We start from the raw sequence: 26,315 nt of genomic DNA on the forward strand, positions 1-26,315 counted from the left end.
GCACCTAGCCAAACATACTCAACCACTCTCAAGAAAACTTATGCAGTCATTATCACTTCCTGTAAAAGAATCATAGTAGTTTTGAGTTCAATGATCTTTTTTTTGACTTTGTATTGCTTCCTAGCACTACTCATCCCCCTCACATTCTAGGATATGATCTTCATCTTCTGTGGTTCTCAGTTTCCTTCAGGGTTTTTTGTTTCTCCTATGCAATATCCTTTTTTGTTTTTTTTTTTATGGATGTTCCTAATTGGAGGTCTCCCCACCTTTATAGATGAACCAACATCCACCTTAATACCACCTTTGTTCTTCCTCTTTGGGACCGTCCATTCAAAATCATTACTAAGGAAATCAAGGCTAGGGCCCTCTGAAATGGGTGAAAAAACTTCAACAATGCTTGGAAGGGAAGGGAAACCACAAGGGTTCCATTTGCCAATGGTGAGCCAACCCCAAGTTTAGGGGTGGCTATATGGGATCTATACTCTTTTTGCAACCATTTCTTTTCCCAACACACCATGAAATAGGTGTGGCATTTCTAAGGTCTACATATCCACAATCTCCCTCTCCTCATGAGAGGCAGCATCCATTGTGGGCTTAGTTGTGGCCCCTGCACTTTGAACCATGTCCTTAACTTCATGAGGGGTTTTGGTACTCTCATCAATGCAAAGGGTTCCATTAGGTTGTGGATCCCCCTCACAACCAACTGGTTCCGTATTTACCATAGAAACTCTTTCTTTAGCATTTGAGATTTCAACCACCTCAACACCTAGAGAAGAGACCTTTCTCTTATGTTTCTCATTCTTTAGACACTCCACAAAGAGATGGCCAAAGCTATTATATTTCTAGCAGAAAGGAATAATATTCTCATAGATTAGTGGTTGCGACCAAGTGTCCCATTTGGACTTTACATCCACCATGGTAGGTAGGGATTTATTGATTCCCACATTCACACAAAACCTAGTGAAACCTAGTTTAGCCTTTGAACCAGTCATCTAGTCCATTTTTATGAATTGTCCAAAGGAGCTACCAATCCATCTAAAAACACTCTCATCCCATAGCTCCAAGGGAAGCCTAGGAAAGCATATCCAGACTAGGGTGAACTTGTAGAGGTCACTCTCCAAGTTAAAACTTGGTTTTCATTTTTCCATTATTAAGTGATGTTTGTCGAAGTTCCAAGATCCAGCCATGATCAAATCCAGACCCTTCTCTGGCATGAAACTAAACAAGAAAAGGGCTCCAACCATTGTTGAGATGGAGGTAGAACCCGTTAGTTTACACTTTGTTGAGCACCATTTTTTGACCATGTCCATGATAGGTTGGAAAGAGATGGGTAAAAGCACAAACCTGTGTCACACTTTTGTAAAGGAAAATGCTAACAAAAGTATAACTGGCCACCTTCAATGATATAAAACTTGTATTATTCTTTAGAATTTGAAAATGATGTAAACTAATAAAATGTGTAGAAATTGATCAAGTTTAGGATTATAATTTGTGTTGGTGTAAATAAGTATTCACTATTTACACTTTAATTAAGTTTACTTAGGTTAATGCATATTTTATTATTTTTTAGTTAGTCACCTAGGAGTATGTGTACTCTTCTAAGTTTTCATGTTGACAACACAAGAGTACACACCTCATTTATGCACATGGTGTTTACACCACAAGAGTTAGCACTCTAATTAAGCACATGGTGTCTACAAAATCTTTATGTGTGTGACACCTTATCATACTTATCCTCTTATTGATGTACATACATTCATGCACAATGGAGGACGTGTGCTTAATTGTCATGATTATCTCCTAGTTCATTCTAGACACATTCTAGATGCATCTCAGAGGCCTTTATATATAGGCACTCCCAATGTGTATTGTACATTAGAGAGCATTCTCATTATTATATTGATCATACTTTGGTCCATTCTTGTGCTTGTGTTTGAGCCTCTTGATCTTGGGAGAATATTGCCCTCAAGAAAATTCTTACATGGTATTAGAGTTGAGGGAGATTCCCATTACATAGCCATTGGAGACCTTGTTGCTTCATCTCTTGAAGGGAATCAATTTAGATTTGGTGGATCCGCTGCAATTGGGAGCATCTAGAGTTGAATTAGACCTTGTCATTGCATCCAAAGCGACAATTTGATGAAAATTAATTATAAATTCAACTACCCTAGGCCAAAGTCAATTTTGAGGCAAAAAAATTTTGCAAACCAAAACTCGAAGGCCCAATTTGCAAATCTATTATCATCATTATTCGATTTTTTTAAATTCATTTTCAAATCTCCTATTAATTCTACATTTTCAAAAAAAAAAATTAGCCCAATTGGGAGTGTAGAGATTTTTTTTTTTTTTTTTGCACAAGCACTGGGCAATCACACCCCAGACTTGCATAGAATATTCTATAGAATATTCATCCTGATCTGACATCTTTTATTGTCAAACTGAGCAGCTACAACAAATTTTCCTTGGCAAGCACCTACCAGTTTAAATCAACCAGTGACCACAAATATTCAACATTTAGGAAGCACATCGCCAAACTACAATTTACTGGCAGTTTCCACACAACATTCAGTGCCTTGTTTCAATATCATGGCCGGTAGTTTCTATACAACTTTGGTTGCACATGATTGATCAATGTGGGACTAAATATAAAATTCCCTACTGGATTCATCAGAAGTCTTTCAATGGCCATGTTTATTTCTCAACACTGATAGCAAAAGTTCCCAGATGAACTCTAATGCTACCTTTTGAATTATGACACATGACTAGTACAAACCATGCCACGCTATCCATATAAGACATGTTTGCATTCACATAAGAAAAAATATGTGGTCCCTTCAACGCAACACCAGCTCGGTAGACCACTCCTCTACGTCACCAGACCCAACTGGTAGACATGTCAACCTACAAGAAACCCTATGCCACATTATTAAGCCCAGTCAACATCCTTTGTATGATAGGTCACTTTTTTCTATACTACCATATCACTGGTCAGACAGTGTCATACATGTTGACATCAATGTGACATCACTAGACAACCCTGAGCTTGTTGGCATCATTATTTCTTGAGTTTAAAATTGATGACCATTTGATCATCATCAAGAGGCAAATTAGAACTACTGCAACAGTCATTTGACTATCAAATTTAATATCGTGTTTTCCTCTCCAGACCCCTCTTCAGATGCATTTTTTATTTAACGGCTTGACTTTGAGAGTCCATAACTCAAACGTCCGGACTCCAAATCAGGTGCAATTTTTTTATATTTTGGGTAGAATTTCCTAAAAATTTTAGTCTTAGTGTAGCTCTTTTCTAGTTTTGGTGCATGGATTTGTTAGAAATAGCATTTTTTGGTGACTGTACCTATCTAATCCTTGTTTTTGCAACTTCAAGCACACCATACAGGCTCATCTAGACTCCATTTTAGGTTCCATTTTTTTTTTAAAGTGCATTTTTTTGGTCCACTTTTCAGATCTGTTATCAGATTGTAGGCTTGTGTAGACAAAAATACCACTTTCAGAAATAGATCTTATTTTGCATTGTATTGCTTCACAATTGTTGTCTCTTTGAGCTACATTATAAAGTTCTAGATTGTTACTTTATCAAGAGGTTGTAGTCAACAAAAATCAAAAGCCCACTTTGTCCATTTTGACAAGTGGCCTATTGTAACTACACTACATATAAAGTGCGAAAATCATTCATTTGGGGGGGGGGGGTGTACTATGTGCTATGTCTCCTTGATATTTTCCTCTTGAATTATGGGTTCTTTTTCAAAGTTAACTCCAAATAATTATGCTACTTGGAAAAGAAAACATTAAGGAACCATTGGTAGAAAAAGGTTTACTGCATTATGTAACTGGTGCAGCAAAGAAACCTCCTGCTGATGTTGATGAAGCTCAGAAAGAAGACTAAGAATCCAAACAAGATATGGCCCTAGGAACCTTGTTGAAAAATATCTCTAATCTTGTCAAATATCATGTTAGGAAACTTACCAATCTAATAGAGGTTTGGGCTAAACTTGAAGCTTTGTATGGGATAGTACATGAAGACATGGCTTACACTATTGAGGACAAACTTCTCAAGTTGGATCCTAGGAATTTCAACACTATCAAAGACTATCTTACCCAAGTAGACATGTATAGGCCACAACTTAAGGATTGTGGTGAACCCATCAAGAATGGAAAGATGATTAAACACATCATGACTCATCTTCCCCCTGAATATGCTCCTTTTGTTTCTAGTTATAATACTCACAAACTAACAATGGCTAGTGCCTACATTAAGCTTTCATTTGAGAAATTTTTAGAAATATTGGTCGTAGAACATGAAAATCTAGTGAGTATGGGAATTCTCCAGTCCTCCAAGACCAAAGCCTTGGTAGTAAATGAAGGGAATTTGAGTGGTAAAAACTCCAAGAAGAAATAGAAGCAATGGAAGGCTAAGCCACAAGATGAAACACAACAATCCTCCTCCAAACAACAATCTTCCTCACATCAATCTTCTTCCACTCAACAATATTCTTCACAACAAGGGAATTCTTCTTCCAAAAATAATCAAAAGGGGAACAATTCCAACAAAAAGGAGAAGAAAACTTGTTCCTATTGTAAGAAGAATGGTCATGATGAACATGACTGCAAGGATAAGCAGATTGATGAATTGGTCAACCTAATGAGGAAACACAAAATTGATGTACCAAATGCCTATAAGGATAAGGAATCTTCAACCACTTCAAAAGGAAAGGGACAAGCTTTGGTTGCAAGTATAAACAATGCTGAGGAATGTGTTCTTGATTTAGGAGAAACACATCATATGGGTGCTTCAAAGGAGAAATTTTCCTATTTGAAACCATCAAATGTACCTTACATCTATGTGGGAAATGATACTCAAGTCGAAGTAGAAGGGAAAGGAAATGTTGAGTTGGACAATAGCATCTTCAAGGATGTTCTACATGTTCCTAAGCTTAGCACCAACCTTCTCTCCATCTACCAGATAACTCACTATGGATGTGGCAACAAAGTGGAGTTCCTCCTCGATATAGTTGTGGTGAAAAATCTCAAAGATGATTCTATGGTGGTGGTTGGAAAGGCTAATCATGAGACAAGACTTTATTCTTTCTCACATTTTGTGCCTAAGTCCACTTCCCTTGCCTTGTTGACTCATTCAAACACACAAAGTAAACTATGGGATGAGCAATTTGGACATCTCAATTATCGCTACCTTCAACAACTTAGCAGCAAGGATATGGTCATTGGTCTACCTCATGTCAAGTATTCAAAGGGTGTATGTCCAAGTTGTGAAGTAGGCAAGTATCCTGAAGAGAAATATGACAAGGGGAAGTCTTCAAAGACAACTGTTGTTCTTGAATTGGTTCATAGTGATATAATTGGCCCTTTTCTAGTACCATCATTTGGTAAGGCCCACTATTTTCTCACTTTTATTGATGACTTTTCATTATACACTTGCGTCTTTTTTCTTGCTCATAAGAGTGAAGTATTTGATAAGTTCATCATCTTCAAAGCTCAAGTTGGGGGAAAAAAATCAAGGAAATCCATCAAGATTAGATATGAACAGATAATGCCAGGGAATATGTCAACTCTAGGCTCATAAAATTTTCCACTAATGAGATTATTGATCTTCAATATTCAATTGCATACATGATATATAAAAATAGTGTCATTGAAAGGAAGAATAGAACCCTTAAGGAAATGACCACTTGTATGCTTCAACATAAGTCTCTTGATCAAGTGTTTTGGGCAGAAGCCATGTGTTGTGCCAATTACATCCAAAACAAAAGTCCCCATAAGGCCTTAGATGGAATAACACCTTTTGAGGCATGGTGTGGCAGAAAACCAAGTGTAAAGCACTGCAAAGTTTTTGGTTGTCCAACATGGGCTAGAATACCTCCACAAAAGTGAAAGGCATTAGAACCTCAAATCAAACCATGCATATTTTTTGGGTATCCTAACCATGTTAAGCCATACAAAGTAATGGATCTAGAGACACATGAAATCTTTAACAAGAGTGTTCACTTTGAAGAAACTTTTCCAAGTTTGGCTTCTTCAACTCCTCCTTCATCCTCCTTCATAGATAGTGATTATAGTGATGATAGTGACTTGAAAGATGCAATTCCTTCAACTTTGACTCAAAGGCCACCACCTTTGCAGGGTTCACAAATAGTTGAAGACATTCCTTCTTCTTTCACTAAACCTTTTTGGGCACAACAAACCCTTGATTCAGTAGGTTTATTGGTGGGGAATCCTTAAAACACTCAGAGGACAAGGTCACAGTACAAATCATTTCCACGTGCATATATAGCCATTGCTTCAAATACATAGTCATATAAGGAAGCATCAGGTATCCTAGAATGGGACAAGGCTATAGAGGAAGAATATAACTCTTTGATGAAAAAAAACACTTGGGACTTAGTTCCCCTCCCTATGGGAAGAAAGCTGGTTTGGTGTAAGTAAATCTATTGAACCAAATTTGCAGTAGATGGACATGTTGATAATCATAAGGCTAGACTAGTAAACAAAGGTTTCTCGCAAGTTCTAAGTATTGACTATATAAAGACTTTTGCACTAGTCACCAAGATGAACTCCATTCACCTAACACTAGCTATTGTTGCAACTCATGGTTGGGTTGTATACCATATGGATGTTAAGAGTATCTTTTTGAATCGTGATCTTCATGAGGAGATTTATATGGAGCAGCCACAGGGGTTCGTACAAGATTCTACTATGGTTTGCAAATTGAAGAAGTCTATCTATGGTCTTAAGCAAGCTCCTTGGGCTTGGTATGCCAAGATGGATTCCTTCCTACTCTCAATAGGATTCACCATGTGTCACTTTGATTCAAATGTCTACATTCTTCAAAGGGATGACTCACACTTGATACTCATGCTTTATGTAGATGACTTGATCATTACAAGAAGCACTTCATCCATCATTGCCAGTGTCAAGACCTCTCTATAGGATAGCTTTTCTATGACTGACTTGGGTTTCTTACATTACTTCCTTGGTATTGAGATCACATAGTCTTCAATTGGGATCAAACTTTCTCAACCCAAGTATGCTCTTGACTTACTTTATTAGTTTCACATGAGTGACTGCAAGCTTGCTCCTACTCCCTTTCTTTCAGGTGTCAAGCTAGAGGCCAAGTGCACCACTCCACTTGTTGATGATAAATTGTATAGATAGTTAGTTGGGAGCCTTATCTACTTGACACATACTCACCCTAATATAGCTTTTGTAGTTGGCATGGTTTCTTGCTTCATACAAGAGCCACATGAGCTTCACTAGAAGGTTGTCAAGTACATTTTGCACTACATACAAGGTGCACATACACATGGGATATATTATGCAGCAGGTACAAGATTTTAGCTGGTTGGATATATAGACTTGGATCATGCAGGGGACATTGATTCTTGCAAGTCTACTTCAAGTTACATCTTTCACCTTGGTTCCAACCCTATTTGTTGGCAGAGTAAGAAGAAAAATAATGTTGCTCTTTCTTCCACTGAGGTTGAGTATTGAGGAGCTACCAATGCAGCTACAAAGGCTCTTTGGTTATAGTATATCTTGGAGGAGTTTGGATTTGATCTACCCAAAGCTATAGTTATTCATTGTGACAATCAGAGTTCTATTGAGATCTCTAAGCATCTAGTTCAGCATCAATAGACCAAGCACATCAAGGTTCATATGCACTACATCAGAGAGTTGATATAGAGTAGATCATTGCATTATAGTATTATCCTACAGCAGAGCAAGTCGCTAATATATTCACCAAACCCTTCACCGAGGTCAAGTATACTCATTTACAAGATCTCTTTGGAGTACAAGATGTTATAGAAAGGGGAGTCCCTTGACTTCTCTCTTCTTTCTTCTAGGAGGGATCTTTTCTCTCTCATCTTCTTTATTGTACATATCTCTCTTTTTAGAGGAGGATTTTTCCCATGAGATTTTACCTCTTTCTCCACTTTATGAGAGATTGCATTGCATCATTATATGTAGAGCATTTCTTTTTTACATGGGTACCTAACATGGCCTCATAGCTAGGACCCATCATCCATTCGTAAGCTTAAGTGCATTCCCCAACTTGCACTTAAGGGGGGGTGTTGGTGTAAATAAGTATTCACTATTTATACTTAAGTTTACTTAGGTTAATGCATATTTTATTATTATTTAGTTAGTCACCTAGGAGTATGCGTACTCTTGTGAGTTGTCATGTTGACAACACAGGAGTTCACACCTCATTTATGCACATGGTGTCTACACCACAGGAGTTAGCACTCTAATTAAGCACATGGTATTTACAACATCTTTATGTGTGTGATACCTTATCATACTTATCCTCTCATTGATGCATGCACATCTATGCACAATGGAGGATGTGTACTTAGTTGTCATGCTTATCTCCTAGTTCCTTCTAGACACATTATAGATGCATCTCAGAGGCCTTTATATATAGGCACTCCTAGTGTGTATTGTACATTAGAGAGCATTCTCATTATCATATTGATCATACTTTGGTCTATTCTAGTGCTTGTGTTTAAGCCTCTTGATCTAGGGAAAATACTGCCCTAAGGAAAATTCTTACAATTTTTAACAATTATTTGAAATAATAATTGATATATTTTCATAATTTTTATAGAGAATTTTTTAGCTGCTGAAAAAAATTGAAAATTAGGGTCTAGTTCCCACCACAAAACTATATGAAAATAAACTTATCTCCCTTTGATCTTAGACTATGTTATAGATATCATATATATCTAGAACATTCAAACATAAAAATTGGCTTTAGAACTATATTTTCTCTTTTATAATGATTCAAATTTCAACTCGGCTGAAATCAATAGTTTTCATCTTTGACCACATTTTTCAAAACAAATATATTTTGACCAGAATAAAAATTGTGCATTCTAGAAGAGGACTCTCTCCTCTAGAATGTCATATAAGTCTCAATTTTTTTTTATATTATTTAATATTTTGTTCTTTCTCAAAATTGACATCTTTTTGATGTTAAAATGCATGCTTGTAGATTTTTTTAATTATAATATACTATATCTAATTAAAACACTATAAAATCTATATGATAATATTCTTGACTTTGAGCTCTATAAAATCTTTTTTATAAGTTATTAAAAAAAATCATAAAAATTAGTAAGAGTTATTGAAACATTGATTTTCTAAAATAATTATATTTTTTTAGTAATTGGATACAAAGTACTATAAAACATACATTTAATAGACATTTCCAATTGGAAAATCGTGAGACCATATATAACATATCTAGAATGAATTTATCTAGATCATATGTTTGAAAAAAAATGATTTTTAGATAGAAATGCTCAAATTCAGTCATTCTGATCAGTCAACTTGAAAGGTGACAGCTTTGTACTTTTTCCCAGACAAACTTTCCAACAAGGCATAGGGTAAACCTCGAGGAGATCAAATCCACCATTGAATCAGGTGAAGCAATCTAAGGTCCTGTGGGTCCTGAGGAGAATGTGGGTTTAGCACCAAAATCCATGGGAGTCTTGGATCCAACAATAGCCCCCAACTAGTTTAACTTTGGGGGTGCTAATAAGGGGGTAAAATTCATGGGTCTGCCTAAGGGTTTGGGGCCAAGACAAGTGCAGTCATCTGGAATGGCATTGGGTTCCAATAGAACAACAATGTCCTCCTACTAAAGAAGGTGACCATTCAAGGATTTTGTAACTAGTTCTAAATCTAGACAAATAGGGGTGAGATCCAACAAGGGGTAAGGTTCAAGGGGTATCCATCCCTCCCAAGACTGAGAGGGCATGGAAGCGAGTAGGGGTTCAAGGGTAGGAAAGTTGTAGAGGGTGGCAAAGTGATAAGGGGTTCTAAATTGTTACTTTCATGTTGTTTAAACTTTAAAAAGAAGTTTTGTAAAATCTGTAACATATTAGATTTATTTCTTTTGGGTTCTCGAGCAAAGCATTACAATAATCAATATCAATCATATCTTTTGGCTTGTTCTAATCAACATAAATTGGTCACTTTTACCTTTACTACTTCTCTTAAAAATCACATCTCTTGGCATGTCCTTATCTGTGTTACATAGATTGGTCTCTTATACTCCAAGGATGAGCTATCTAAAATATTAATGTGGTTATCAAACAATTAATCATTAGAGGATTATATAATCAATATCAATTATATCATTTGGCTTTGTTCTAATCAATAAAGATTTGTCTATTTTGGCCCAAGAATGAACTGGGTATTGAAATATATCTTGAACAATATCAAATATCATAATATATTGATCCTAAAAATAATGTGTAAAAACATTGTTCATCTAGAACACCGGTTGCTCAAGTTTCTATTCCTGATATTGAAATGAATATGTATTCACTATTGTATGCACCCTAAAATGGTTGCCTAGACTATGGGCCCCCATTATTCAATTTATCAAATTTCTTGAATCAATGGTTTGCAATATTTTATTAAATCAATTTAAATCAATTTCCTTGACCAAATTCGATTATTCATTTCTAAGGTTGATCATTTTATCCTAAGTCTTATTTAATTAAAAGAAAAACACTCTTTTAATTAAATAAAACAAGTCCCCATTTAATTAAAAGAAAACCTCTCTTTTAATTAAATGATTACTCCACATTTAATTAATTAAGAGAAAAAACCCTCTTTTAATTTAATTAAATATTTTCTATTTAATTAAAAGAACTTGCTCCCTTTTAATTAAATAAAATCCCCTTTAAATTAAAAGAAGATTCCTCTTTTAATTTAATTTAATATTTCTTATTTAATTAAAAGAACTTGCTTTCTTTTAATTAAATAAAATCCCATGTGAAAAAAGGAATGAAATAAATGAAAATTAAATAAAATTTCTTTTTTCTTCCCTCATTTAATTTTCCTCCTCTTTTCTCATTGGTGGAATTTTGTCTCACATGAATCAAACTCTATTATCCCATATTAGTTGTGAGAAGTCGCTCACCTCCACATTTTATTTTATAAGGGAGAGCCCCCTCCTCATTTTGGATATCCACAATTATTCTATTATTATGCTGCAGGTTTGAACACACATACCCTAGGCTATAGTTATGTTGCAGTTTTGGAGAGCAATTTTTGGAGGAGTTTGGGCATTAAAGCTTTTGTGGAGAACTTCTATCTTCTTGTCATCCATGGCTTCCATCATGAGGTTTCACCCTTGCATTTTCATATTAGCCTAGATCTTGCATTGATAGATTAGATCTTGCTTTCATAGATTAGATCTTGCATTGTTATCATATAGATTAGTTTTCATCTCCATTTTTATGCATATTGGATCTTTGAATCTCTCATTTTATGGTGTACTTGCATGGGCACAAAATTATCCTCGAAACTTAGTATCAATTAACACACTTAATTTTAAACTTAACACTTAATGCTTGAGTTATGCCATGATCTTTTCTTTGTGTGCTAATTGTTATTGATTTTTGTTGAGTGTACTTGTCTGATAAGTCTCTCCGGCATGCATAGCTAGAGATCTTGGGACATGGGGCATGTTTTTCTTTATTTTTTGCTTGTGGGTGTGGTCTTGAAACTCTCGAGTCTCTATTTTTGTCTCCTTGAAACACTTAGGAGATTTGAGACATCATCCTTGATGATTTGTGCACAACCATTCTTCTGGTCATCCTGGCATCTATGCCTTGATGCGAGCATGGTTTTACTACATTAAATTGGGTAAGCTAACATTGAAGTCATATTGACCTTTATGTCTTTGATTCTTATGTTAGAATCTTTCCACATTCCAATCCAATATAGATCACATTCATATCTTCATAGTTGTGCTTGTAACTAGTGATGATTGTGTGATTTTCTGATGTTTGTTAATAATGACTCAATGATGAAAATAAGTTCTTTTTCATTCTCTAATGAACGATGAATACAAAAAACCTATGTTACAATTTCTCTTTTGCAAGTACACCTTTGCATTTTCAAGTAACTTACATTATTAGACTCATGTTAGTTTGTATTTTTAGACTACATTATGAGTTTGAGAGGGTTCTCCCTTTATGTTTATTGTGGACTTTTAATTAAATGTGGTCATGTTTTGATCTTCATTTCCTTATCTTCTTTTGTGATCTCAATTAAAATTTCTATCTTAAATAGTTGATTGATTTTGAGGCAATTTTATTTTCTTCTTTCTGTTTCTTTCTGTATCTTCCACACTTCTATCTTCCATTTTCTTTTCCCCCACTTCCTTTCTTCTAACTCACCTTTGGGGCATAATATTTTATGCTTGATGATCTACCTTGGTTATGTGATTCTTATATCTTTCATCTTACATCAAGAACTTTATCTTTTGTTCGATTTGATAAAATTTGTCGATTTGTTATTTCTCCTCTTTCTCATTTCAATTTCAATCACGAGGGGGAAATACCTATCAAATTAAATTTTATCCTTGACTTTTTAAAGTCAAAATTCATTTGTGTTTTTTGTCCTGATGTGTTCCCAAATCAACCACACATCTAGGTTGTTTTGTGATCCCAAATCGATCTCACACTTCAATTTCTTTCATTGACTACATGTGTTCCCAAATTGATCACACATTACTCAAAGAGGGGCAAATATATGCACCCTAAAATGGTCGCCTAGACTATGAGCCCCCATTATTCCATTTATCAAATTTCCTGAATCAATGGTTTGCAATATTTTATTAAATCAATTTAAATCAATTTCCTTGATTAAATTCGATTATTTCATTTCTAAGGTTGATTATTTTATCTTAAGTCTTATTTAATTAAAAGAAAATCTCTCTTTTAATTAAATAAAATAAGTCCCCATTTAATTGAAAGAAAACCTCTCTTTTAATTAAATGATTACTCTAGATTTAATTAATTAAGAGAAAAACTCATCTTTTAATTTAATTAAATATTTCCTATTTAATAAAAGAACTTGCTCCCTTTTAATTAAATAAAATCCACTTTGAATTAAAAGAAGATTCCTCTTTTAATTTAATTTAATATTTCATATTTAATTAAAAGAACTTGCTCTCTTTTAATTAAATAAAATCCCACATGAAAAAGGGAATGAAATAAATGAAAATTAAATAAAATTCCTTTTTCCTTCCCTCATTTAATTTTCCTCCTCTTTTCTCATTGGTAGAATTTTGTCTCAAATGGATCAAACTCTATTGTCCCATATTGGTTGTGAGAAATCTCTCACCTCTACATTTTCCCTTATAAGGGAGAGCCCTCTCCTTATTTTGGATATCCACAATTATTCTATTGTTATGTTGCAAGTTTGAACACACACAATCTAGGCCATAGTTATGCTGCAGTTTTGGAGAGCAATTTTTGGAGGAGTTTGGGCATTAAATCTTTTGTGGAGAACTTCTATCTTCTTGTCTTATTCTCTCTTGCATCCATAGCTTCCATCATGAGGTTTCATCCTTGCATTTTCATATTAGCCTAGATCTTGCATTGATAGATTAGATCTTGCTTTCATAGATTAGATCTTGCATTGTTTTGCATTGTTATCATATAGATTAGTTTTCATCTCCATTTGCATGCATATTAGATCTTTGAATCTCTCATTTTATGGTGCACTTGCATGGGCACAAACTAGGTCAAGCTGAGGGCCTCCATTATAAACCCTTACACTCCATGAATAGAGATCTATGAGCTACCATTCAAGACCTCATTCTTGAGCAATCTTGGATATAATGACTCATAGAAGTGTGCTCACATTTTAAACATACAACTATTACATTGTCATCTTCTGGAACACCATCTAGAGACATAAAGTGAGTATGTTTCCAACTTGGAAGAAACTACACTATCTGATCCAACATAATGGGCTGCACTAAAATCCTCCTAGCCACATAAACTTCAAGAAAATACCTACTTTCATGGCAAAAAATGATCAGATTGAGTAGACAAAAAAGATGATCCTACAGAAAATGCACTATTACAATCCATGCTCCATAATTTCTTCCTCATAGTAAAAGAACAACCATGGATATCCATAAGATGTCCTTTTATCCATGAATGAGACCTTAAAATCTTCCCTATAGCAAGCACATCACCCTTGTGATGGATCTCAAAGGGTGAGTCATCTTTAGCACACACATTATCTATACTCACATAAGTGGCCTCTACAAACTCTTTATCAAGCCTATCTCTTCTTAGAGCTCTACAAGTCTTTTCTAAGTGATTTATCCTTTCATCAATAGCTTTTAGAGATGAAAAAAAAATTCTTAGGGGAAAAAAAATTCTAAAATACTTTGGTGCATATTATTTCAAGCAAGATCTCAGCTTTACACAAACCAATTTGATATCAAACCATGCATCACTATGTTTGGCACCTTGAAAGCTCAAACCAGAGGTTTTATGAGGATATTAAAAATATTAGCAAAAGGATCCCCAATCACACATGCCTTTATTACCTTGACCTGCAATGTGCCACATTTGGACAAGTTTTCAAAATTCTAAAGGGTAGGGACATATGGATCATAAATGAAAGTCATCTAGTACTTGAAACACTAACAAAGATGCAGTTTATTGTGCATCCTTTAGCATCAATACACAGAGTGCATAAGTGGTTATTTTAGCTATATACTACTTCAAATTGACCATGTCTCTAATCTTATGTGATTTTGTTGTTATATTTAATGTAAAATTATAATCGTATATTAAAGTTGTTAATTATAATTTATAAGTTTATTTTAAATAATAGATCTACAATTATTATTATTATATATTAATACACAAATACATTTTAAAACATATTTAAATTAAATATTATTTATTATCATTTTCTAATCAAAGCTAGTTAGATAATTTAAAGGTAAAATATGTAGATGAACATCATATGATTGCAAAAATTTAGAAATAAAGAAAGAAAATCATTTATCCTCAAACCCAAGGTACTAGCTTAAATCTAAAATTCAAAAAGAAGATACTCGTATATATAGTTTTGATCTTATATAACTACATATATGAAAATGTCAAAACTTAGGAACTTCTAGTTTTTAACAAGATTTTAAATTATATTTCTTAAAAGCTTCAAAGAAATTGTCCCTATTCTTTCACACTATTTCAACATATCTTTTCACATGATTTCCTCTTTCTCGTAAGACCTCTATATGTAGATCCATTATATGAATAAAAACTGAGTCAAAGTGAGTCCAAAAGAAGAAATGTGTGCAAGTTTTTCTCTTACAACAATAAATTTTGTTTGATCACCTACATAGTTTTATCCTCCTAGCTAAAGTTTCAATCTCAAACAATAGTTGGGGAAATTATTATTTAGTTGCATACGCATGAGCTCTTAGTTATTTATTTATTTATAATTTTATCCTCTATTTTTTTAATAAAAGATTTTAAATCTATAAAATTATTGACCTATACAATATGAGAGCATGAGTCACACATTGAAAGCTCTTGGCCAAGAGTCAAGTTAAATTTACACTATAGATTGAAATCTCGTTGATGAGTGCATTCCTATAAAATAAGGTTCTCACATTCCTAAAATTATCGACAACATGCAACTAGTGTATGTACCCTTGCACTTGGTCTTGGTGCAAGTGCTAGTTTTATACATGGGGAAATGAGTTTACAAAGCAATTGGTAGATTTTAGTGTGCTTAAGCGCTTTGCATATCCAGATTCCTCATCTGCTTGTAAATCTTACAGTTATTCTTGACTACACTTCACTACACTCGATGACAAAAAACCATGACCATTGACAATTAGTGCAAAATAAAAAGTAAATATATTTTATTTGTGTTTATCGATGTCCTTGATATACCAAATTGTAAATGCATTAAATTTGTGTATAAATGGACCCCAAACTTTATAATCTTACAACTTTTAGATTCCCAAAATTAATAAATATAATAAACTAGAAACATAAGTTTCCTCACTTATAAATAAGACAGCACTAGTTTAACAAAAACTCATTCATGATTTTATATTTTAAGATCATATAGAATAAAAAAATTCCAAATAAAATCTATGATTAGACAATCTTCATTCATTTAACATAGATAAAGTACTTCAAAGTTTCATTCTACACCTTTCGTCATCTTTTCATGGTAAAAGTACAAATGTACTTAAAAAAATCTTTTCAATAGGGACACAAAGATAGAATAATTCCAAAACCAATAGCTATCAAGTTACTACAATGTTTCAAGCTTTAATAATTTGTTTCAAATTTGTAATCTAGTTTTTTTTTTCTTATTCAATTTAAATGTAGGATTAAATAAAGATGTCCCTATTTTTATAGTTGTAATGATGGTTATGATGAATCAGACCCATCTTGTTTTAGCTATTTGATGATATGATATCACTTTCTCTGACTCATAGTTTTAAAATATGTTTTTTTATGGTGTGATGTGTTGACTTTGTCCATGATGACATTTATTTTGAATCAAAGATTCTCTTATATTGATACATGCATGTGTATGTTCATGGTTGTTGAATGCAAAGAAAAGATGTTTCAAAATATGTTGAGATAATCTAAGTCCTTGTAACATTTTTATAATTTTTATCAATAGATCTTTGTGCCAAAGTAGAGCTAAATTTTGAGCTTGAAATCAAAAAATCATGGGGAATGGATTGTTTCAAAGAGCCATTGTTAAACAATGGTGCCAAATATTATGAGAACTGCCTTGGCTGTAAAGCTGACCTTTGTAAAGAAACACAAAAGGGATATCCTATTAGAGATTTGACTTGTTGTGTTGCTTGTTCTCTACAATTGTAACAATTTCCATCTTTTCTTACTATTGTTTCACCTGCAATGCTTTTCATTTATTCTTCTGATTATTTAAATTTAATTTGTGTTTTCTTTTATTTGGTTTAGAAATGGGGCTGGCTAATCTCGAGACAAAATGCACTAAAGACAAAAAAAAAAAGAGTAAAAAATGATTCTTTTTCAAATTCACAAAAACACAATGATTTTTTTTTTTTTAAATTGTTGTTTTCGATCACAAAATATACAGATCATGAAGATCAAATACTAAAAATTTCATAAAATTTTATTGTGTTTTCAATTTTTTGAAATTTAGTTAGTGGTGCAATTTGTAGGAAAGATAGCAACGTCCTTTACAAACTATCAAAGGATGTTTGATTTCCTTGTGCACATGATATAAGTTTGAAAGAGAGTCTACATGGAGCTATGTGTAAGCTTGGAATTTTATAAATTGTTTGGTGAAGCTTGGAATTTTATAAATTGTTTGGTGAAGAATTGGAGTCATCAAATTTTAAGCTAATATTTATCTACACACATGTCACTCAAATTCATCTGACAGCTATAGGTTTTGTTTTAGCTGACTTCTGTGGCAAAGGAGTTGTTTTAGGTTTCAAAAAGCTAGTGGCTATGGGGCAACATATATGCACCCCTATCCAGTATTAAATAGTGGAAGTCTTTTATACTTCCATTAAATAATGGTGCATATATGTTGTACCGTAGAGGGTGCCTTTGGAAAATAGGTATCTAAACATGGGAAGTTGCATATTGTGACTTTATTTATGATTGTGTCTTATGGAAATAACTCTTTATTTAAATTTATTTTTCATTATATATTTTGTGTGTTCTTCTAGAGGATAGAACTCTGCACATCTACAAAGCAAAAATCTTTTGTTTAATGTTAATCCATACTTATATTTTGTTTCAATGTTTGGGCATTTTGCAGCTCTTTCAATATCTTCCTTGTTCCCGTTCTAAAAATATGATTGTTGGAATATGATTTAGGAATTGGAATTTAAAGTCCTTGATTTGGGATTTTGGAACTTGAAATCCATATTACAGTTTTTGGAATTTATTTAGGGACTATTTGGTTCAAACTCAAAAATATTTGATATTTGAAACTTGTTATTTCAAACCTATTTGTTTCAAAATATGAAAATATGGTTCAAAAAGTGAATATAAAAGTTATAGTGAGAAAGGCGATTCATATCTTCAATTTGTTCAAGGCCCTATTCATGGTGCTTCCAACTCTACACATGCCAAAAATGTCAATGTTCATTACAAAATAAAAATTCAAGGAAAAATTAAAAGAAAGATGAAATAAATTAGATATGTGTGGTACTAATTAGTTTATTTAATTCAAACATATGCACAGGTGCAAAAATAGCCAAAAAATTTCCCCTAATTTAAAAATTATATATTTATACTTGCTAATCTTTCTAATTTCTAATTTCTTCAAGTGACACTTGTTATTTTTTACAAAAAGGGTGTCTGAAGTAGATGCAAAGGGTGTCATTTGTTGAAACATCTCACTCTCTTTGTTATAACTCAATTAAATTTCAAAAACATGTGCTCCCAAATTGGCATCAGGATGTCAAAACCAATTAAATTTCACTTTAGTTGAAATCCTCATTTTAAAAAATAGGACTTAAAATGGAAATTATAACAAGAATTCCAAATAACAAATATTTTGAGGGGAGAAAAAATTCTTGTTTTGAGGGTCAAATGGGGATACCAAATCCATATTTCCCTGGATTCCAATTCCTATTTTACAGACCCAAACAATGGATTGGAAATTTTTGAAGATTCTTAATTCCAATTCTGGCTCAAATTTGCAATCCAAACAGACCCTTATTTTATGGTATGTCTTTTTCCTCAATCTATAACTCTTTTGTAAATTCACTTTTTGTTTTCTTCTACTATCCATGTGTTTTACCATCCAAAATTGTTATTTTTAGAAAAATATCAAGAGCTCTTAATTTGTTTGGTTTATTAATCTCTTTGTAAAATTTAGAAAAGTCTAATTTGGCAAAAGAGTGAATCTAGGTTCAGGAAAATCCCCTTTTTTTAATAATTAATACTTCAGCTTATGGTATATATTTTAGGGAATGAAGAACACAAGGGACAAAATATTATTTTTAGTGGTCATAAATCACCCTAGATTACTATTTGGGATCTACATAAATGTGTGGGCATAAAACATGTCATAATCAAAACTAAACATTTGAATATTTGGGGATTGATTTTTTATCTTTTTCTTGTAATACCCCAAAATTGGCACATTGTCATGCTAAACCAATTTTGGTCTATTTAATCAATCTCAAAGTCTTATTTTACTAGGAAATTCTGAATTCTGATAATCGATACTTGACCTCCTAAGTGTAAAATGTAAAAAATCCCTAATCTACATTAATTACATAATCTATTTAATTCCCAAGTCTAATCAAATTAGTAAAGGCAAACCTATTAATTAATTTAATTTAATTATGAGTCCTAGCAATTTAATTATATTAAATTTACCCATTTTGCTACAATATACATTAAGGAATTAAATGTATTTAATTTAATTAAATGTATCCTCTCTTTTTTGAAAAAAAGGGGTAAAACCTTTATTGAAAATTAGAACAAAGCATTACATAATAGCAAAGGGCCAAAGCAGTAGGACCCAACAAAAACCACAAGAAAAGCCAAGAACTAAATCACCCTTCCCCAACACCACTCACATCCTCTACAAGAATCCTCTCCAAATCCTGACATAACTCACAGGAAATCTGCTCCCACCCATCAATCTTCCCACCATCTATATTCTCTATGCCCATTTCGCCAGGCAATCAGTTGCCCTATTCCATTCCCTTGGAATGTGGACAGAAGACACCAACTCCATCAAAGAGCTAACCAAGTGAACACATCCAGCAACGGTTGTGCTAGAATAATAAACCGTCTATATACACCAGTCCCTAGCAGTGGTGAAGGTAGCTACGCCTCCCAACCACATGGTACCCATAGGTCCACACCCACCATGATGATGGAGATAATGATCCAACCGAAAACATGCAAAAATAACATCCATGGCTAACACACACGCCAAGCATTATGATGATTGACTCCAAGATAAAGACAATGCATAAACTATACGTCCTAGTCAGACATCTCAATGGGCTACTATGTAGGGTTTGACATCATGGAGAGTCACTTGGCATCAACAAGCCCAAGCTCGGATCATGCGAATTCAGCATCCCTCAATGAAATGGCTCGGCACACGCATTTTATTATCTTTAGTTTTATTACCACCCAATATTTTCTTTAGTTATCACTTAATTAAAAACTCCCCTTGCCATACATGTGGCGTCATGATCGCCAAGCTGTGAGATATGAGCTCCCTCCATATGCTACCCTACCCTACCCATGCTCATCCAACAATGAGTGCCCATAGGCATGCAAACTCCCAACCCAACCCCAATGATCACAACTTCCAAAAAGTTCATGGAAGGGTAGGCCTTGCAGGTCACCCAACAGATGTACACGTGTATGGTGCACCACCATCATGAAGATCATAACACGAGGACTAGATGAGAACACAATGCAAAAAATATCACTCAACCAAAAATAGCCTCGAGAGGACAGATTTGACACACATCCCAATGCAACATAAAAATGCAATAAAGGTCCGACTGACATCCAAACAGATCATCCAAGTCCATGACCAAACTCATGCCAAGAAAACTTGAGAAAATAGGGCAGCACGCAAAATGACGTAAAAACCCCAAATTTTGGAAATTTTTTGAAATTAAAACCCATTTGGCCTTTGGGTGCAAAAACCCCCAAAAATCCAAAAATAATTGAAACCAGACACCATATGCAAAAATGGCCAGCATAGCGGCTCCAAATCCCAAACCCTCATCCCAAAAATAGGGAAAACATTCATACCTGACCAATTGGGTAGAACAACAAAGCCCTACCTGACAGCAAAAGGGGCAGAAATTAAAACTCGCACAATAAAATAAATCACCCGCCAAATCTATTGAAAATAATAGCAAAGCATAAACTCCCCAAGCCGAATCGAACTAGACCAACCTCGTGAAAATCCCACACTCATAACTCCTAGAATGAGAAAAACAAGAATCCTTCAGAAGAGGATTTCCAAAATAGCTCTCAAAGTTCCAATTCTAAAAAGTGAGAAGTGAATAATGAACTCACTTTTCCAATACTTATTCACTTTTTGAGTGAATAGTCGATTATGGAAAATAGCTAGCTAGAGTAGCTAAACTCTGAATCGACCCAAACAAAAATAGGTTATTATCTGTAACAAAAATTCACCTAAGGCAAAGCTTACAGAAATTAAATCCAAAAAGATATAAAACCCAAAAACCTAAAATGATAAAATTCACTTAACACTTTCACGATAGAGCAAACCTCTAAATGCACAAACATGCTCACTGGTCTAATCACATAATGCAGACAAGTTCAGATTTACTAATCACTGAAAGGTTTTAAATTTAAAATAGCTAAATAGGGATACATCAACCATATAGGGACGACATTGGTAAAATATGACTAGTTGAATCACTCACTCCATGTGCCACTACCAGGGATATAATTTCTACACACTAAGATACACGATCAAGTGCAATTACATATAACATAATAGTTGAAGCAATTAATGCATTTAAATAATTAGTTAACCCATTTACACCACTCACGTTCGAATAAAGCATAAAGAACAAGAATGAAGTAAATAACCATAGCATAAGAATCCATCTCATAACATAATCAACAAATATGTCCAATAAACCATATAACCAAATATCATCATAGATCTGCTATCATCTCAAAATAGCATCAACATGCAAATATGATAAACTGAATAGCATAGAAATATAGCATCTATGGTACCAAACCAAAGTATAACATTTGACCCTCGGGTCATCATAAGGTACAAAATAAGAGTATCAAGTATCTCTTGAAACAAAATAGACAAGGTACAGACTACAAACATGAGAGACACTACATCCTCCCCCATCAGCATAGGCTTACTCCTGGAAGCCAACAAAAAGGTAGGGGTACAATCCCCACAATCGTGTAGCATTTTCCCAAGTTGTAGAGGTCTCATCGCTTGGGTCCCATTAGACGCTTACCTGCTCTATGTCCTAACCTTGTAAGGTCAGCCTCCACTGCTGTAGGATACAAATGGGCTCCAAAGTAAGCTACCTATTTTCTACTTGCAAAGCATCCCAATCAAGAACATGGGTCACATCCGGAATATACTATCGCAAAATAGAAACATGAAAAACATCATGGATGCGCGATAGGCTAGTTGGCAACGCTAGTTAATATGCAATAGAACTAACCCTCTCAAGGATCTCAAAAGGTTCAAGAAAATGTGGTGCCAACTTAGATCATTTCCCATAATGGATGGGGCTCTTCCTTGGATGCACTCGCAAAAACACTCAGTCACCAACAAAAAAGTGACGATCCAACCTATGGGCATCTGCATACTTCTTATGTCTGTTCTTAGCAGTAACCAAATGCTCCCTAATGTGAACAACCTACTGCTCCATATCCTAAAGCATCTTTGGACCCAAAAGAACTTGGTCCTCTAAACGATCCCAACTCAAAGGGTTATGGCATGGTCTACCATATAAGGCCTGAAAAGGTGACATGCCAAGAGAACTATGATACCCATTGTCGTATGCAAACTCAACAAGGTACAAATAGTCATCCCATTTCACCTACCTATCCATAATATACATGTGAAGCATAGCCTCCAGAACCTAATTCACTCTCTCAGTCTAACCATCAGTCTCTAGGTGATAAGTCGATCTAAAATTGATTTGTGCGCCCAAAGCATGTTGGAGAGACATCTGCAGTGCAGAAGTAAACACTAGATCTCTATTTGAAATGATCTGACAAGGAATCCCATGCAAACAAACAATATCTACCAAGAAAACATACACTACCAAAGAAGCTGTGTAGGATGCTCTCATGGGTGAAAAATGTGCTACCTCAGACAACTTGTCCATTGTCACCATGTTACAATCATGTCTCCATGATGACATAGGCAACCCTATGATAAAATCAATAGATATTGTATCCCACTTCCACTTTGGAATGGTATGTGGCTACAAAAGATCTGTCGAATGCTAATGCTTTGCCTTCACTCTCTAGCACTTAAGGCATCTAAACATCATGCCTCATCCCTGCCCAAAAGTATAGCTATTTGAGATCGTCATGCATCTTCTTAACACTGGGATGTGTGAAATATGGTGCATGATGTGCTTTAGATAAAACCAAGGTATGAAGATCACCCAACGTGGGTACATAGATACACCCCATGTGACATAGTAGTCCATCAAACTCAAGTACATAACCTAAAAATCTCCCCTCAAGGGTAAATCTGGACTCGATCTCTGCCCTCACCTCCTAATACCAAACTAGGCAATGCCTCCAGGATGCTACCTCACAAATCCACTCCCATTGACATCATTGATACCTCATGTCTCCTTCTATTCAAAGAATCCATGATGGCATTCTCTTTCCCTTTAATGTAATGAACATCAAAGTTATACTCACATAAGAACTCCATCCAACAATGTTGTCATGCATTCAAGTTTGGCCGAGTAAAGATACATTGCAAGCTCTTATAATCACTATGCAACTCAAACTTGTGTCCCAAAAGAAAATGCCTCCAATGGACAAGGGCATGCACTACGGCCGTGAGTTCCAAATCATGAGTGGGGTAGTTAAGCTCATGGTCCTTGAGTTTACTAGACTCAAATGTAATCACTCGACCATCCTACATTAACACCGCACCTAGACCTTCCAACAAAGCATCTATGAAAACCATGAAATCACCTACAGCATTAGGCACTGCAAGGACTGGTGCATTGGTCAAACACTCCTTAAGAGCACTAAATGTTGCCTCACACTGGTCTGACCAAACAAACTTCTCCCCTTTCCTCTGAAGAGAAGTGATGGGATGGGCTACTCATGAGAAATCCTTCACGAAGCGACAGTAGTAACCTGCCAATCCCATGAAACTATGAACTTTTGAGACATTAGTGGGTTCTGGCCAATCCATGATAGTACGAATCTTCTTTGGATCCACTACAATTCCATCACCACTGATGATGTGTCCTAAATACTTCACCTCTGACTGGAAGAACCCACATTTACTCAAGTTGCCATACAACTAATGGTCTCTCAAGAACTGCAATACCTAACGTAAATGGACTTCATGCTCTTCCATAATCTTTGAATAGATCAATATGTCTTCCAAGAATACAATGACACACTAATCGAGGTAAGTGAAAAATACACTATTCATCAAACTCATAAACACTGATGGTGCATTAGTTAACCCAAAGGGTACAACCGTGAACTCATAATGCCCATACCATGTACGAAAAGTTGTTCAATGAATATCAACCTCCTGGATATGAAGCTAATGGTATCCCATCTTAAGATCAATCTTTGAGAACACTCGTGCTCCCTTCATCTGATCAAAAAAGTCATCTATCCTTGGAAAAGAATAATGATTCTTCACTATCACCTTATTCAACTACCAATAATTGATGCACAAACACAACGAACCATCCTTCTTCATGAAGATAACTGGTGCACCCCACGGGGATACACTAGGATGAATATGGCCCTTGGCCAACAATTCCTCCAACTACAATCTAAGCTCACTCAACTCCCGAGTAGTCATGCACTAAGGAGCTTGTGAAATCAGCTGCACTCCTGGTACAAGATCGATCCTAAAATCAATGTCATGCTATGGTGGCATACCTGGAATCTCCTTAGGAAACACATTGGCATACTCACGAAGGATTGGGTGATCATCAAGTGTCACCATACAGCTCTCAGCTTCATCGAGATCACTGAGAGACACAAGAAATAACTAGCAACCCTTCCACAAACTCTGCTTCAACTGATTAGTTGAGATCATACGAAGCAAGACTGGTCTCTAGACTCCCAAAAGTTCCACCTACCCACTTGTGTCATCAACACACTATACCACCTTATGATGGCAATCGATATTTTCCTGGTGGGCAGATAACCAATCCATGCCCAACACAATGCCATACGATCCTAGTGGTAGAATGTGTAAATCCATTGTGGTGGTGAAGGCTCCTAAATTAAAACTACAACCTCTGACCAACGAGTCAATAGCCACCTTAGAACTCATGGCTAACTCAACTGGCCACCTATCAACCTAACACATTGTTGCTATCCCACATCGTTGAATGAGAGATGGTGAAATAAAAGAATTTGAAGCACTAGAGTCAAACTAAATTGACATTGAAATACCAAGCAACGGACCTGTAGCCTCGACTACCATACCTTGATGCTCAACTTGACAGTTGTCAACCACCGCAAAGACTCTATGATTTTGACCCGCATCTCCTATAGTAGGCTCGGATCTAGTTGCGCCCTTACCAGGTCATGTGGATGGTTTGATCAAAAAATAATAAGATTTATGGCTAGGTTGACCACAAGAATAATAGTTCCCAAAAAAGTTGGGGCCTATCCCATGACCACCCTGAGTAGCACTAGGGTAAGGTGCACTACCCCTACTAGAATTCTGTTGAGCACTATGAGGAGGATGATCCTACTGTGATTTCTATCCTCAATTTGGGTTATCACCTTTCTTACCTGAGGTACCAAAATCCTAACCACCCTTTCCCAAAAACCTCTTATTCTTATGGTGAGGACCACCTTGAGAGGGTACTGACTGGGTATTACCCTTCCTTGAGGACTAAGAATACTGTGCATCATGTCCTGAATTCTTTGCACCTTGGTTCTGAGAACTAGATCTACTACTGAAACCTTTAGCCAGATTCTCCTTAGCAATACATGCCTTCTCTACAACGAGAACAAGATTCCTAGGTTGATGCATATGAACTTCTCAAATGAGGGAGTCCTTAAGGCCTCAGGTGAAATGATGAGCTAAGAGTAAATCATCATTGTTGTAGCATGAATACTGCTTAAGTTCAAAGAATCAAATTTCCTACTAATCCACAGTCATGTTTCCTTGCCAGATTGCATGGAACTCATCAGCACATGCCTCTCTGAACTAAGGAGATAAGAATCTCTCCTCAAAGATCTCCTAGGTGAGATCTACAACACTAACCTAAATCTTCTAACTCTCAATATTCCACCAAATGGATGTGTGGTCCCTCAAGTGCATAATTGCACAATGCACCCTCATGGTTGTTGAGTATGGATACATGGTGAAGCAACGCTCCATGTCCAACAACCAGGTCTCAGCCTTCAAGCCACTTCCCTTGCCATCATACGATGGCAGTCTGGAACTCTGATGGAACTTCACGATATCCAATCTAATAGAATCCTTACTGTTGTAATCTCGACCACCCTGATGATGCCCTCTACCACCTGGTGGAGTAAGAGAATGCCCGTGCTCACGTTCCTCCTCCCTATGCTCTGAATGATGGGAATCTCCATGGTGAGACCCATGTTCCTAATCATGATCCTATTGGCACTCCTCAACATGAGGGCCCAACCGAGAAAGAATCTCCTAGAATACTAGCAACAATACCCCCATGCCATCGTGATTAGCATTATTACCTCGTTCTCCCTCTCCAT

The 26,315-nt window shown here is 35.2% G+C and overlaps 1 pseudogene; it reads right to left on the reverse strand.

The window, feature by feature from the left end:
• Positions 1–542: 542 nt before the first annotated feature.
• Positions 543–26,315, reverse strand: LOC149535075 (uncharacterized; annotated as a pseudogene).

Source organism: Cupressus sempervirens, chromosome 10 (assembly GCF_028749045.1).
Source record: "Cupressus sempervirens isolate cs-2001-9-10 chromosome 10, ASM2874904v1, whole genome shotgun sequence".
Classification (NCBI taxonomy): Eukaryota; Viridiplantae; Streptophyta; class Pinopsida; order Cupressales; family Cupressaceae; genus Cupressus; species Cupressus sempervirens.